The 16732-nt window shown below is 44.6% G+C and overlaps 1 protein-coding gene across 5 annotated transcripts in view; it reads left to right on the top strand.

Annotated features, from left to right (window-relative positions):
* LOC140186406 (discoidin domain-containing receptor 2-like) overlaps positions 1-16732 on the top strand; it is a 118355-nt gene that overhangs the window by 22207 nt on the left and 79416 nt on the right. The window contains exon 1 of one of the 5 annotated variants that reach the window (XM_072240645.1): positions 12929-13013. The exons of 3 other annotated variants lie outside the window; for them this stretch is intronic. The gene's annotated coding sequence lies outside the window, so the exon portion shown is untranslated. Of the gene's footprint in view, positions 1-12928; positions 13014-16732 lie in introns of those variants that run through there. One more of the 5 variants, XM_072240649.1, reaches the window with a different exon arrangement.

The following is a 16732-nucleotide window of genomic DNA, read 5'->3' as shown; positions in this document are numbered from 1 at the left end:
GGTAGGATCCTTGGTCAGCATGGACAACGGTCAAATGACTTGTTTCTGTGCTGTATTCCTCCATGACTAAATGTACAGGCATTATAGTGAAGTTTGCAAATGATGAAATAAATATTAGTATAGATCACCTCGACAGGTTATGCTTATAATATTGCAGATGTTGGAAATACTCAGCAGATTTGACAGCATCTTTAAGGAGAGAAACAGAATGATATTCCCTGTTGGTGACCTTTTATCAGTTGTGGCTCTGAGAAAAAATTGGATTGGGTGGGATTTGCTTTCTTGGAAACAAGGGTATTGGAGCAAAAAGTGAAAACTCAGCAGGTATACTCAGACAGTATCTGTGGAGAGAGAAACAGAGTTAACATTTCAGTCAGCAGTCCTTCATTGGACTTGAGGACACTTAAACAAGCAGTATGTAATTATATAGAGCTTAGATAAGACCAGTTTCCCTCAGTAGAGGATTGCAGTCAGGAAAATAGTGTTAATGAAGGATTAATTGTGAGACTAGGAAATACTTTTACTCCCAGAAGGTAGGTGAATCCGGCTGGAATTCTGTGCTTGCAAGGATTGTAGAAACAGGAACCCTCATCTTATTTTCAAAGTACTAGATATATTCTTAAAGAATGGTGACCTGAAAGGTTATGGTTCTGTTAGTGGAATGTAGGATTAGACTGGGGTCATCTTGAACTGGCACTGATGGTGCCTCATTCTGCAGCATAAATTTTCAGTGATTGTATAAATTACAAAGTGTTTGAAATGTTTTAAGATCATTTGCTGGCTGTTGTTAAGAATAGTATTTGTCCTTCTTCAGATGTGGCCCTCCATTGTTCAGCAGGGACTGGAGACTGAACTGCGATTGGTAGCCAAGGCCAAATAGATTATACCTGAAGCCTAATATTGAGTTAGCTGCAATTTCAGCAGAATTGCAACTTGGGTCTTTCTCACAGCGCTCATGTGTTGAATGCAATGATCCCTGAGTTGTAGAGTAATAGAACAGCATAGCATGGATAATTGCCCTTTGGCCCAATGAGTTCATGCCAACCATGGTACCCACCCAGCTTGTCTCAATTTCCTACCACATCCCTCTCAGTCCTGTCTGTCCATGTACATGTCCAAGTGCTTCTTAAATTATACTATTGTATCTGCCTCAACCACTTACTCTGGCAGCTCATTCCATATACTCACCACCCTGTGGATGAAACAGTTGCCCCTCAGGTACCTTTTAAATTTTTCCCTCTCACCCTAAATCTATTACCCTTTGCCTTGGACTTTCTACCCTGAGGAAAAGACTGTTTCTGTCAACCTTATGTATTCCCCTCATTATTTTACCCATTTCTGTAAGGTCGCCCCTCATTCCTTCTACGTTCCTAGGAATGAAACGTAGACTTAGCCTGGCCAACCTTTCCAGGTAACACAGGCCCGCTAGTCTTTGTGAATCTTTTCTGCACTCTTTCTAGTTTAACTACATGTTTCCTATAACATGGTGACCAAAACTGTACACTGTACTGCAAGTGTGACCTCGCCAATTATTTGTACAACTGCAACATAAATGTCCCAGCTCCTACACTCAGTGCCTTGACTGATGAAGGCCAGCATGCTAAATGCCTTTTTCACTCAGTGATGCTGCTTTCAACGAACTATGTGTTTGCCCTCCTAAGTCGCTCTGTTCCATTACACTCCCTAGTGCCCTACCATTCATGGTACAAGTTTACGCCGGTTTGACTTCCCAAAATGCCTCACCTATAACATTTCCTTAGCCTGGGAGGAACAAGTGAACCCTTGGCATCGCAGCTGTAATGAAGGTGATCAGATATGGAAGTTTTTTTCTTGTTGCTATTGTGTGTAATTTTGATCATATCATTTTCTTTGAACTGGTTCTATGGTTTTCTTTGTTTTGTGGCTGTCTGTGGGGAAGATGAATCTCAGGGTTGTATACTGCATGCATACTTTGAAAATAAATGTACTTTGGATTTTTTTTAACGTATAGATATGTGAATGCTGTTGGTGTTGAGGTCACCTGGCAGAGTTCCATTGTGCAGACAGTTACCTAGCGCAGGAAACAGCATTGGTTATCTGGTTGCTGTTTCAAAGGTATCATAGGATGAGCAGTGGGTAGAAAGGAAGGAGTAATGATGTTGCGTAAAGGAACAAATCCACGAAGAGAATCAGCGTCAACCTTTGGTTGCCCCATTCAGGAACAGAATGGAAAATGAAAATTGGACTAAGCTGCTGCAAAAGCTTGGATAGAGGGGGTCTGTAAGACTAAATTCTTCTTGTGGAATTCAGGATGGTTTAGGATTTGGAACAAAAGTGAGTAAATCGTGCTGAGCCACAGATTTGCCCTGATTTGTTGAATGGCTTCCTCTTGCGTGTAGAGTTGATAAAATTCAAGGAATGGCTGGGGGTTGTCTGTGCTGTGTGTGTGAGATGGCTTCAGCCTGGCACTCTGCCTTCAGCTTCTCCCATCCCTTTCTGCAGCAGTAAGTGCTGGTTCTGCCCATTTCCCCGTTTGTGAGATTGTGCAGATGCTGCTGGGATTTGGGAGGTGGGTTGTGGGGGGGTTGGGCAGGAGGCTGACAATACAATTTGTGATGAACTTGGAGCAGTGAGAACGAGTTCCATGACCTAAACCATCTGTTCCGCCTTCTCGGGCTATATTTTTTTCTCTTCTCTGAGCAAATCATGCCTGAACTCGAGCCAGCCTGCCTTCAGCGTTTCAGCTGCAGTCAATTAGTCCACATCTATCCTCCCCCACCCACTCCCTGCAAGCACAACTGTTAACACTTTGATGCCCAAAACAACGCCAGCTGGTTTGTTGCCACAGCCAGGTTGGACACTTTCCAAATGGGACCAAGGATGAAGGATTCGGGTTACAAGAGAAGCAGGGATGGTTCTTGGAGTGAGAACAGTTATTTCCTACAGGTACAAAAGTGCGGGTGGTTTTAATGGAGAAAATGAGGAAAATGCTGTTGGAATGGTTAGCAACCAGACAATTTTAACTTTATAACAATCAGCACCAAAGGGGAAGGTGGAGACAAACTTGGATGTACTACCTGAAAGGATGGTGGAAACGGACTCGGGATTAACTTTCAGGATCAGATCAGTTTTATTATCAGACTGTCATAGAGTGTTACATAACAGAAACAGGCCCTTTGATCCATCTAGTTTGTGCCAAGCTGTTACTTTGCTTAGTCCAATCAACCCACACCTGGACCATTGCCTTCAGTACCCCTCCAATCCATGTATTTATTTAAACGTTTCTTAAATGTTACAATAGAACCCACTTACCTGGCAGTTCATTCCTAATTCAGAGCACCCTCTAAGTGAGGTTCACCTTACATTTTTCACCTTTCACCCTTAACCTATGACCTTTACTTCTAGTCTCATCCAACCTCAGTGTATAAAGCTTGTTTGCATCTACCCTATCTATACCCCTCATAATTTTGTATACTTCTATCAAGTCTTCCCTCATTTTCCTACACTCTAGCGAATAACCTCCTAACCTATTCGACATTGCCCTATGACTCGGGTCCTCAAGTCCCGTCAACATTCACGTAAACTTTTTCTGTGCTTTCTCAATCTTATTGATATCTTTCCTGTGGATGAGTGACCAGAAATACACACAATACTCCAAATTTTGTCTCACCAGCGTCTTATTAAACTTAAAAATAGCATCCCAACTCCTGTACTTAGTACAGTACTTTGATTTATAAAGGCTCTCTTTATAACACTCTGCACCTGTGACACCACTTTCAAGGAATTACAGATCTCTCTTCCCAAATCCCTGTCTTCTACTGCACTCCTCAGTGTAATATCCCGCACTGTGTAAATCTTGCCCTGGTTTCCACTCCCAAGGTGTAGCACCTCACACTTGTCTGCATTAAATTCCATCTGCCTTTTTCCAGCCCATTTTTTCAAATCTTGCTGCAAGTGTTGATAGCTTTCCTTGCTGTCCAGTATACTCCCAATCTTGGTGTCATCTGCAAATTTGCTGATCCAGTTTACCACATTATCATCCATTTCATTAATATGAATGACAAACAACAACAGACCCAGCACCAATCCCTGCAGCACTCCACTAGTCACTAGCCTCCAGTCAGAGAGGAAACCATCTACTACTACTCTCTGGCTTCTCCCATGAAGCCAATGTTCAATCAAATTTACTATTTCATCCTGAATGCCAAGCAACTGAGCCTCCCACGCTTGTCAAAGGCCTTGCTAAAGCCCACGTAGGCAAAATCCACTACCTATCCTTCATCAACTTTCTTGGTTGAAAAACTTTAAGATTGGTTAAACTTCACCTGCCACGCACAAAGCCATTTTGACTATCCCTAATCAGGCCATGTCTATCAAAAAATTTAGACATCATGACCCTTAGAATACCTTAAAATAATTTGCTTTCTGATATCAGGCTCACTGGCATATAATCTCCTGGCTTTTCTTAGAGGTTCTCTTGAACAATGGAACAATATTAGTTATCCTACGGTTCTTCATTACCTCACCGTAGTTAAGGATGTTTTAAATACCTCTGTCAGGGCTCTTGGGCTTATCCATACTAATTTACCTCAAGGCAGCAGGTACTTCCTCTTCTGTTATCTGGATACAATCCGAGACTTCACTACCGTTTTGCCTCATTTCTATAGACTCTGTATCTTTCTCCCAACTAAAATAGAGTGGCCAAAAAAAAACAGTTAAGATCTCCTCCATCTCTTTCAACTCCATGCATAGCTGATCGCGATGATTTTCAAGTGGACCAATTTTGTCCCTTGCTATCCTTTTGCTCTTAATATATCTATAGATATATTAAAAATTCTGAATTTCCTCTTGTGTTCTCTTGCATTTCTTGTACTCATTTTCTCCTTGCTGCCTAAAGCTGTTGCACACCCTCTTCTTGTTAGCCAGTGCCTCAGTATCTTTCGAAAACCAAGGTTTCCTAGACTTGTTATCCTTGCCTTTTATTCTAACATAAACATACAAGCTCTGTACTCTCAAAATTTCCCTTTTGAAGTCCTACTTACCAAGCATCCCTTTGCCAGAAAACAACCTGCCCCAACCCACACTTGCCAGATCTTTTCTGATGTCATCAAAATTAGCCTTTCTCCAACTTAGAACCTCAATACAAGAACCAGGCCTTTCCTCCGTAACTATCATGAAACAAATGAAGTTCTGAATACCAGATCCAAAGCTTTTCCCTACACACTCTTCTGTCACCTGCTCAATGGCATGAAATTTGTTGTTATGTGGCAGCACTACAGTGCAAGACACAAAACATTGCTATAAATTACAATAAAAATATTAAATAATGCAAAAGTAGAATAGCAAAGTTGTGTCCATGGATTCATGGATCATTCAGAAATCTGATGGCAGAGGAGAAGGAGGGTTCCTAAAATGTTGAGTGTGGGTCTTCACACTCCTATACCTTTTCCCGATAGCAGTAATGAGAAGAGGGTAATTTCCAGAGGAAAGTGATAAATGGTTAAAAATTGAAAAAGAATGACCAGCACAGGTATAAATGGCAGCATCCTATTCACACACCTCTTCAGAGACAGCCTTCCATTGACCCTGAAATGGAGCAAAGCTGTGTGTCTCATCCACCCCTCCAGCAGAAACCTATCAGGCTCTATTAGTTTTGTCAGTCATCAATCCAAAATTTCTTCAGGGTGCAGGTGTATACCGTGGTCTAAATATTAGAGGTCATTAGCGCAGTACTCAGAACCCTGTTTCCGTCAGAGTGGCAGGGTAGTATCATGGTCACTCAGAATAGGAACAGGTCATTTGGCCCACTATGTCTACACCAACCAGTGTGGCCTATCTATATTAATCCCATCTTCCAGCACTTGACCCAAAGCTTGCTTTGCCTGATTAGTTCAAGTGCCTACCTAGACAATTAAATGCTGTCCGTGACTGTTTCCATCAAAATCATGGTTAAGTTCAGTCCTGATGAAGGGTCTCAGCCCAAAACATCAACTGTTTTTTCCTTAGACGCTACTTGACTGTTTGAGTTCCTCTAGCATTCTGTGGGTGTTGCTTTGGATTTCCAGCATCTGCAGATTTTCTTGTGATTGTCATAGTTGAGTTTATTGTCATATTCACAGGTACATGTATGAACAGGTGCAAGTAAAACTTATTTTCAGCAGCATCACCAGCAGATAGCATCACATAAGCAGCACTCTCAAGAAAGGCAAGCATAAATTATTTACAATTCTTATAAGAAAGAATACAGTTGGAACAAAAAAGTCGATTTTAGTGCAGAGTGGTCAAAGTGGTACATAGTAAACTGGCTAACAACAGGAATTCTGCAGATGCTGGAAATTCAAGCAACACACATCAAAGTTGCTGGTGAACGCAGCAGGCCAGGCAGCATCTGTAAGAAGAGGTGCAGTCGACGTTTCAGGCCAAGACCCTTCGTCAGGACTAACTGAAGGAAGAGTGAGTAAGGGATTTGAAAGTTGGAGGGGGAGGGGGAGATCCAAAATTATAGGAGAAGACAGGAGGGGGAGGGATGGAGCCAAGAGCTGGACAGGTGATTGGCAAAAGGGGATACGAGAGGATCATGGGACAGGAGGTCCGGGAAGAAAGACAAGGAGGTGGGGGGGGGACCCAGAGGATGGGCAAGAGGTATATTCAGAGGGACAGAGGGAGAAAAAGGAGAGTGAGAGAAAGAATGTGTGCATAAAAATAAGTAACAGATGGGGTACGAGGGGGAGGTGGGGCCTAGCGGAAGTTAGAGAAGTCGATGTTCATGCCATCAGATTGGAGGCTACCCAGGCGGAATATAAGGTGTTGTTCCTCCAACCTGAGTGTGGCTTCATCTTTACAGTAGAGGAGGCCGTGGATAGACATGTCAGAATGGGAATGGGATGTGGAATTAAAATGTGTGGCCACTGGGAGATCCTGCTTTCTCTGGCGGATAGAGCGTAGATGTTCAGCAAAGCGGTCTCCCAATCTGCGTCAGGTCTCGCCAGTATATAAAAGGCCACATCGGGAGCACCGGACGCAGTATATCACCCCAGTCGACTCACAGGTGAAGTGTTGCCTCACCTGGAAGGACTGTTTGGGGCCCTGAATGGTGGTAAGGGAGGAAGTGTAAGGGCATGTGTAGCACTTGTTCCGCTTACACGGATAAGTGCCAGGAGGGAGATCAGTGGGGAGGGATCGGGGGGACGAATGGACAAGGGAGTTGTGTAGGGAGCGATCCCTGCGGAATGCAGAGAGGGGGGGGAGGGAAAGATGCGCTTAGTGGTGGGATCCCGTTGGAGGTGGCGGAAGTTACGGAGAATAATATGTTGGACCCGGAGGCTGGTGGGGTGGTAGGTGAGGACCAGGGGAACCCTATTCCTAGTGGGGTGGCGGGAGGATGGAGTGAGAGCAGATGTACGTGAAATGGGGGAGATGCGTTTAAGAGCAGAGTTGATAGTGGAGGAAGGGAAGCCCCTTTCTTTAAAAAATGAAGACATCTCCCTCGTCCTAGAATGAAAAGCCTCATCCTGAGAGCAGATGCGGCGGAGATGGAGGAATTGCGAGAAGGGGATGGCGTTTTTGCAAGAGACAGGGTGAGAAGATTAATAGTCCAGATAGCTGTGAGAGTCAGAAGGCTTATAGTAGACAACAGTGGATAAGCTGTGACTCCCGTCTCCCCTTCCCCCACCAATACTCTGCAACCCCGTCTCCTTCAGATCCCATGGTCAGCTCCTGGGTCCTCAGAGGCTCCATCTTCCTCTCACCCCAACCCTCCCCTCTCCATTGACACCCCCAGCCTCCTCCCTCCCCCCTCTGATCCCAGCTCTCATCCATGCCGGGTCTTCACCATCCCCTCTGACCTTCAACTGTCGGAGGCAGAACGCTCTGTTCTCAGTAAGGGCCTCACCTTTGTCCCCCTTCGCCCACACCTCAGCGAGTTCCGTGTTCGCCACGATGCGGAACTTTTCTTCCGCCGTCTCCGAGCCTACTTCTTCGGCAAGGACTCTTCCACCCCCACCGATGACCCCTTCTCCCGTCTTCAACCCTCCTCTTCTTCATGGACACCCCGTCTGGTCTTCTGCCTGCTCTGGATCTCTTTACCGCTAATTGCCGTTGGGACATCAACCGTCTCGACTTCACCGCACCTTGTCCACATTCCAACCTCACTCCTTCCGAACGCTCTGCTCTCCACTCCCTCCGCACTAATCCTAACCTTATTATTAAACCCGCCGATAAGGTGGGTGCTGTTGTAGTCTGGCGTACTGACCTCTACCTTGCCGAGGCACAGCGACAACTCGCGGATACCTCCTTTTATTTACCCCTCGATCGTGACCCCACTAAGGAGCACCAGGCCATTGTCTCCCACACCATCACTGACTTTATCCGCTCAGGGGATCTCCCATCCACTGCTACCAACCTTATAGTTCCCACACCCCGCACTTCCTGTTTCTACCTCCTACCCAAGATCCACAAACCTGCCTGCCCTGGCCGACCTATTGTCTCAGCTTGCTCCTGCCCCACCGAACTCACTCCTGCATACCTTGACACTGTTTTATCACCCCTTGTTCAATCCCTTCCGACCTATGTTCGTGACACTTCTCACGCTCTTAAACTTTTCGATGATTTCAAGTTCCCTGGCCTTCACCGCTTTATTTTCACCATGGATGTCCAGTCCTTATATACTTCCATCCCCCATCAGGAAGGTCTCAAAGCTCTACACTTCTTTTTGGATTCCAGACCTAATCAGTTCCCCTCTACCACCACTCTGCTCCGTCTAGCGGAATTAGTCCTTACTCTTAATAATTTCTCCTTTGGCTCCTCCCACTTCCTCCAAACTAAAGGTGTAGCTATGGGTACCCGTATGGGTCCTAGCTATGCCTGCCTTTTTGTTGGGTTTGTGGAACAATCTATGTTCCGTGCCTATTCTGGTATCTGTCCCCCACTTTTCCTTCGCTACATCGACGACTGCATTGGCGCTGCTTCCTGCACGCATGCAGAACTCGTTGACTTTATTAACTTTGCCTCCAACTTTCACCCTGCCCTCAAGTTTACCTGGTCCATTTCCGACACCTCCCTCCCCTTTCTAGATCTTTCTGTCTCTGTCTCTGGAGACAGCTTATCCACTGATGTCTACTATAAGCCTACTGACTCTCACAGCTATCTGGACTATTCCTCTTCTCACCCTGTCTCTTGCAAAAACGCCATCCCCTTCTCGCAATTCCTCCATCTCCGCCACATCTGCTCTCAGGATGAGGCTTTTCATTCTAGGACGAGGGAGATGTCTTCATTTTTTAAAGAAAGGGGCTTCCCTTCCTCCACTATCAACTCTGCTCTTAAACGCATCTCCCCCATTTCATGTACATCTGCTCTCACTCCATCCTCCCGCCACCCCACTAGGAATAGGGTTCCCCTGGTCCTCACCTACCACCCCACCAGCCTCCGGGTCCAACATATTATTCTCCGTAACTTCCGCCACCTCCAACGGGATCCCACCACTAAGCGCATCTTTCCCTCCCCCCCCCTCTCTGCATTCTGCCGGGATCGCTCCCTACACAACTCCCTTGTCCATTCGTCCCCCCCATCCCTCCCCACTGATCTCCCTTCTGGCACTTATCCGTGTAAGCGGAACAAGTGCTACACATGCCCTTACACTTCCTCCCTTACCACCATTCAGGGCCCCAAACAGTCCTTCCAGGTGAGGCAACACTTCACCTGTGAGTCAACTGGGGTGATATACTGCGTCCGGTGCTCCCGATGTGGCCTTTTATATATTGGCGAGACCCGACGCAGACTGGGAGACCGCTTTGCTGAACACCTACGCTCTGTCCGCCAGAGAAAGCAGGATCTCCCAGTGGCCACACATTTTAATTCCACATCCCATTCCCATTCTGACATGTCTATCCACGGCCTCCTCTACTGTAAAGATGAAGCCACACTCAGGTTGGAGGAACAACACCTTATATTCCGTCTGGGTAGCCTCCAACTTGATGGCATGAACATCGACTTCTCTAACTTCCGCTAGGCCCCACCTCCCCCTCGTACCCCATCTGTTACTTATTTTTATGCACACATTCTTTCTCTCACTCTCCTTTTTCTCCCTCTGTCCCTCTGAATATACCTCTTGCCCATCCTCTGGGTTCCCCCCCCCCTTGTCTTTCTTCCCGGACCTCCTGTCCCATGATCCTCTCATATCCCTTTTGCCAATCACCTGTCCAGCTCTTGGCTCCATCCCTCCCCCTCCTGTCTTCTCCTATCATTTTGGATCTCCCCCTCCCCCTCCAACTTTCAAATCCCTTACTCACTCTTCCTTCAGTTAGTCCTGACGAAGGGTCTCGGCCTGAAACGTCGACTGTACCTCTTCCATAGTAAACTGGCTATTGTGTTTCTAAACTGTAATGATTAGCATTGTGCTAGTGAGTTCAAGAACCGAGTGGTTGAAGGGAAGTAGCTGATCCTGAGTTCATGGTGTGAGACTGCGGGCTTGTGTGCTTCCTGCCCAGTGGTAGCTGCAGTGTATTCCGGGTACTCTCCACTCTGGGTAAAGAAAGACTCCCTCTGATCACCTCTAAATCTTACACTAAATGTGTTCTCTAATTTTAACCACCTCTGATAGGAGGAAAGGTTTCCTGCAGTCTACCTTACCTATACACACCCATAATTTTATTTCCATCAGTCCTGTCCACTCTTAACCTCCTCCACTCCAGGGAAAACAGAACTAGCCTCTCCATTCTTTCCTAAAACCGAAACACTCCATCCCAGGCAACATCCTAGTGAATCTCTTTTTCACTGTCTCCAGTGCCACTAGTATGGTGACCAGAACTGCAGGCAATACTCCAGCTGAGGACTGACCAACATTTTATAAAGCTGAAGCTTATGCTCTCTCTTCTTGCATTCAATGCCCCAGCAATGAATGCCATATCCCATATGCCTTCTTATCTACCTATGCTGCCACGTTCAAGGACAGGGAGGTGGAAGAGGAATAGGGTTACAGAGACTGGATGGTCAAGGTTTAAAGGGATATGGGCCAAATGTGGGAAAGTGAGAATAAGTTACATGGGAAGTCCTGCCGAAGGGATTCGGCTCGAAATATCTACTGTACTCTTTTTCTAGATGCTATCTGGCCTGCTGAATTCCTCCAGTATTTTGTGTGTGTTGGTTAGATATGAATTTTGGCTAGCATAGACCAATTGGGCCAAATGGTTTGTTTCCGTGTTATTTGATTCTATGGTCAGGGAATTTCAATTACCCCAACATTAAGTGGGATTTTGTTAATGTGGAAGAATTAGGATGGGTGGCATTTATAATATGCACTTAGGAGAACTTGTAGTGGTCCATTTGGGTAGGTAATCCTGCTCAGGGTAGGGCAGAAATAGAAACAAGCAAGTGGATGAAGTGTCAGTGTTGAGGCATACTCAAGATAGTGACCATAACTCTGTTAGTCTCCAAGTTAAGGAAAGGAATAAGGATGCTCCAGAAAGCAGGGGGTAAATCATTTTCAGAGTCATTTGGGACCTCACAAGCTTGAACGGGGACCTGATACTTGCAGGTAAATCTACACTTGAGAAGTGAAATCTTTTAAAAGTGAAATAGTGAGAGTTCAGGACCAGCACATTCCCATAACGGTGAAAGGAAAGGGCGGCAAGCCCAGGGAACCCAGAATGTCAAAGGCTATCGATGGAGCTCTGAACCTCGGGTGTTGACTGTGTGGAGTTTGCACGCTCTCCCTGTATTGCATGGATTTCCTCCCACATCCCAAAGACATGCTGGATGGAAATGGAACTGGTTTATTATTATAACATCTATCAAGATACAGTGAAAAGTTTGTCTTGCATACTGTTCATGTAGGTCAAATCTTTACACAGTGCATTTTGGTAGAACTAGGTAAAACAATAAAAATGCACAATAAAGTGTAACAGCTACAGAGAAAGTACAGTGTGGTAAACAATAAATTGTGAGGCCAAGAGTCCAATTTACTGTAAGTAGTCTTTTACCAGTGGGGTTCAAACTCCCCTTGAGCCTGGTGGTTCAGGCTTTTGTAAGGTCTGCCTGATGGATGAGGGGAGGAAAGAGAATGTCCAGAGTGGGTGGGGTCTTTGATTATTGTGGCTTCTTTACTGATGCGGTGAGATTGGTATGTTAAATGGCCAGTGTAAGTTGGTGGTAGAATATGGGTGAAGCTGAAGGGAATGTGGGGAGAATTTTGTGGGACTAGTAGAGGATCTGTGCGGACTCGGTGGGCTGTTCGGGGGTACTCGACTCTCTAAGACTTACCCTGTAAGTATTGACCCTGGTGTGTTAGTGAGTGGTCATATCTGGAGAGGAGCTGGTAGAATGTGGGGAGAATAAAATATGATCGGTGTAGGATTATTGGTCAGCACCGACTTGGCGGGCCGAAGGGCTTTTTTCCCTGCTGTGTGACTCTTTGATTGTGAGAAGTCTGGAATTTGCTGCCTGAAGCAATGGTGAAGGTAAAAAAAAAATATCAGAATATTTAAGATAAATTTAGATGAGCAATTAAAACACCGAAGCAAAAACTACTAGGGGCAGATTGTGGAAAATGAGATTAGTATGGAAGGTAACTGATGGCCAACATTGACACAGTGAGCCAAGGACGGTTTTCCATTCCCAGTGTATATCCAGCAGCAAGCATTTTGCTCAAGATTCCAACATCCGCAGTCTCTTTTGTGGCCATTTCCCATGCTATGGAACGTAATGAACTGAACAGTGTGTAAAATGGAAGATAAAAGAGTAGCAGGCATCGAAGTTGATATTTCATAATTTTCGTCAGAAAATAAATCCATTTGGAAATGAAGACTGTGGTTAACTAAGGAAGTTGAGGCTAATTTCAAAATCAAGGCAAACATTGATGGGAAGATTAGTGATAGGCAAAAGGATTGGGAAATATTGAGACATCAGTGAAGGATGACTAATACAAAATAAAGAAAATAGGGATTATCAGAGGAAGTTAACAACCAGAAGCTACGTGCTTGTATCCAGCAGCAGCAGCAGCAGCAGCAGGGAAACGACATGGAATTATAGTTCTATCTCAGGTAGGAAAGTTATTAAAGAAATAATTGAGGAATGGGATGAGTCCAGACTTGGGGTTGATCAAGGATGGTAAAAAAATAAAAATCATGTTTGACTAATGTGTTTTGAGTTTTTGAAGAAATAACAACTTATTGATGATGTTAGTTTACATAGAGCAAGTAAGGCTTCTGAGACAGTACCATGTGGAAAGCTAGTTGAAAAGGTTGGAGCCCGCAAAACTTAAGGCAGGTTAGCAAGTTGGATCAAATGTTGGCTTGACAACTGAAGGCAGAGTGTGATGCTGGAGAATTGCTTTGTGATCAGAAGCCTGAGATCAGTGGTATTCCACACGGTTCAGTGCTGCTACCCTTGTTATCATTACTTTGATATGAATGTAGGAGCTGTGATTAGCAAACGTCATATCGGCATCCCTGATGGTCTTTTGTGAAGCCGCAGGAGAAGGGTGATGTTTTTAATGTCTATTTTCCTTAGCGTGTACTCAGGGGAAAATCATGGATACCGAAGTAATGAGGGTAACCAGTAGTAAGATCTTGCATACTGCGAGGCAGGAGGTACTTGCAGCCTTTTGGTGCATTAAGTTGGGCAAATTCCTATAACCTGTCAATGTGCATCCCTCAATCTTATGGGAGGCCAGGGAAGAAATCGCAGAGGTACTTGTAGAAATATTTGCTTCGTTGTTAGCTACTGATGAAGTTCCAGGAGACTGGAAGGAGGCTAATATTGTTTCACTATTCAAGAAGGGTAGCAAGATCATGGTCTCTCTTTGGGTGCATTGCTGTTGCTTGTAGGATGCGGGCGCTGACGCTGATTTGTTGAAATAGATGGGGGGAAGGGGGAGGTTGATGTGTTGAAGCTCGCTGCTGCTTGCACTGGGGAGGGGGGAAAGGGGGCTTTGGGGTTCTTCTGTTTTTTGTGGATGTCTGTGAAGACTTAAGTATTTCAGGTTGTATACTGCATGCGTTCTCTGATAATAAATGGGACCATTTAAACCCCATTTGAAGGACAGGCTGACTTCATTGTAGGGAGGTTACTGAAGGGAATTCTGAGGTACAAGATCTGCCATCACTTGGATAGTCAAGGCCTGATCAGGATTAATCAATATCATTGTATGCATGAGAGGATATGTCTGACATATCTTTTGAAATTTTTCAAAGAGCTAACTAAAGGGATATATGAAGATGTTGCAGTAGATGTTGTCTATGTGGATTTAGTAAAGCCTTTGATAAGTTCCACATGGCAGACTGATCTGGAAACCTGGGTGCCATAGAATTCAGAATTGACTCGATGAAGGGAAGCAGAGGGTGATGGCTATAAGTCTGACTGAATGGGGTGCCCCAGGAGTCAGTGTTGGGACCGCTTTTATTCATGACTTATGTAAATGATTTGCATGTGAACGTACATGGCAAGAGTAGAAAGTTTGCTGATGATATAGGGGGTCTTGCTGGTTAACATGACTTGCAATAAAATCTTGATCAGTCACGGAGAGAGGCTGAGCAATGGCAACTGGTCAGGGGAGGTGAACCTACGGCACACGTAAACATTTTGATGGCATGCGGTATATGTCCCTCAATTAAAACTCACCCATAGTAAAAACATACATAACGATTATCTTTACTACCAAATGAAGCAGTGAATGATTTTTTTAAAAACCTGGGAATAATGAGATGAGATGTTTTCACAGGAAATATCACATGCCAGCTAGATAGTTGTGAGACCATGTGACTTTGGATGATTACAATTTGAAATCCTTGCAGATCTGGTGTATACAGCAGTATTTAATCGTAAACAGTTACAATAATAGTACTATTCAGAAATTGTTATTTTTCAATCGTCTTTTTAAAAGATTAATATTAATACTTTTAGAACAAGTTTTCTAAAATGGTTCATTTCTTTCAGTCTGTTTCTATGATACTTTTATTGAAGGTCAAACAATGAATAAGCAACAGAACTCATCCTTTCTCCTTTAAAAAAAAGTTCATAATTATGATTACTAATTCATGAATCGGTGATAATCTCTGTTCAAAATTACTATATCATGTGGGAGAAACTTTTAGAACATTATCGCCAATTTGGATGCGTGCTTTCAAAAAGATTTGCAACCCCTGGCAAATGGATTTCAACTTAGGTGAATGTGAGGTGATGCATTTGTACATTCAACCAGAACAGGAGCTATACAGTGAATGGAAGGGCACTGACAAGTGTTGTGGAACAGAGTGACCTGGGAATACAAGTGTAAATGGCTGAAAACAGCCACGTTAAGTAGACAGGGTGATGAAGAAGGTCTTTAGCGTACTGGCCGTTTTCAGTCAGGCATGGAGTTTAGGACAGGGAGATTATAGTGCAGTTTTATAAGTTGTTGGTAAAACAGCTCTAGGAGTATTTTTTTTTGTTGTCTTTTTTTAAATTTAGAGATGGAGTGGAATAGGCCTTTCCAGCCCTTCGAGCTGCACTGCCCAGCAACCTCTGACAATCCCGATTTAACCCTAACCCTGAGGCCTCCGTCGGTATAGGTTGGCCATGGATGTTAACGACCTAACTGTCTAGATATGCAAGCTGTTGCCCACGTAGCAAGCTCCCCCTCTCCAGGTATCTAATAAACCCAAAGGAACGGCAGAGACCGATACTGTTTGGTGCCAGCAGCGTCACACAAGTTGCCAGTCAGCATTGAACTCAACATAGGACTGTCCTAGGGACTCCAGCTCTGGATTTTTCCCTCTGGGTTAACTCCTGAAGCCTTCCCCATAAGCACGACAATGGAGGTTTGAAATCAGTGCTTTGCTTCTCCGAGATGAGTTGCCAACCACAGCTGACGAGCCCCATCTGCCCTAACCTAATCATGGGAAGATTTGCAATAACCAGTTAACCTACCCAATACGTCTTTTTGGACAGTGGGAGGAAACAGGAAGGTCCTGAGATCCACACCTTCCAGGGGGGGATGTACAGAGACTCCTTACAGAGGATGCCAGGATCGAACTCCAGACTCCAGCACCCCGAGCTGTAATAGCGTCATGCTAACCACTACGCTATCATGGTGCCCCAAAATTGTATACTGTTCTGATCACCCTGTTATAGGAAAGGCACTGTCAAGCTGGAGAAGGTTCAGAAGAGATTTACGAGGATGCTGCCTGGAACAAAGGTCTGAATTATAGGGAGAGATTGGCCACTCTGGATCTTTATCCCTTGGAGCATAGAATGAGAGAAGAGCTAAAAGAAGTTCGCAAAATCATGAAGGGTGTGGATAAGGTGGGCAATCATAGTCATTTTCCTAGGACGAGGACACAGATACAACGGGAGAGATTTAAAAAACACTTGAGAGATAACTTTTTTACACTGAGGATAGTGAATACATGGAATGAATTGCTAGAGGAAATGGTCTAGCTGGGTAGAATTACAGCATTTAAGAGGCTTTTGCATAGGTACATGGAGGCGAAGGGCTTATAAGGGTTCTGGGCAGAACACAAGCAACTGGGGCTAGCAGGGAGGATGCTGTGGTCAGCAGGGACCAGTTGGGCTGAAGGGCCTGTTACCATGCCCTATTACTCCATAACTAAGCAAATGCTAGACACTGAATAAACATGTCAGCTTTAAAAAAAACATTGAACATTGCAATAATAATGAAAAGTCAAGGGGCAAAAGGCAGCAGGAATTTAAAACATCCGCTTTGAGAAAGAAGAAGTATGAAGCATAATGATGGTGCTAAAGGGCAACACATCCCCTGGAA

The sequence above is a fragment of the Mobula birostris genome, chromosome 22 (genome assembly GCF_030028105.1).
Source record: "Mobula birostris isolate sMobBir1 chromosome 22, sMobBir1.hap1, whole genome shotgun sequence".
NCBI classification, from domain to species: domain Eukaryota; kingdom Metazoa; phylum Chordata; class Chondrichthyes; order Myliobatiformes; family Myliobatidae; genus Mobula; species Mobula birostris.
This window is presented reverse-complemented; position numbering and strand designations above follow the sequence as displayed.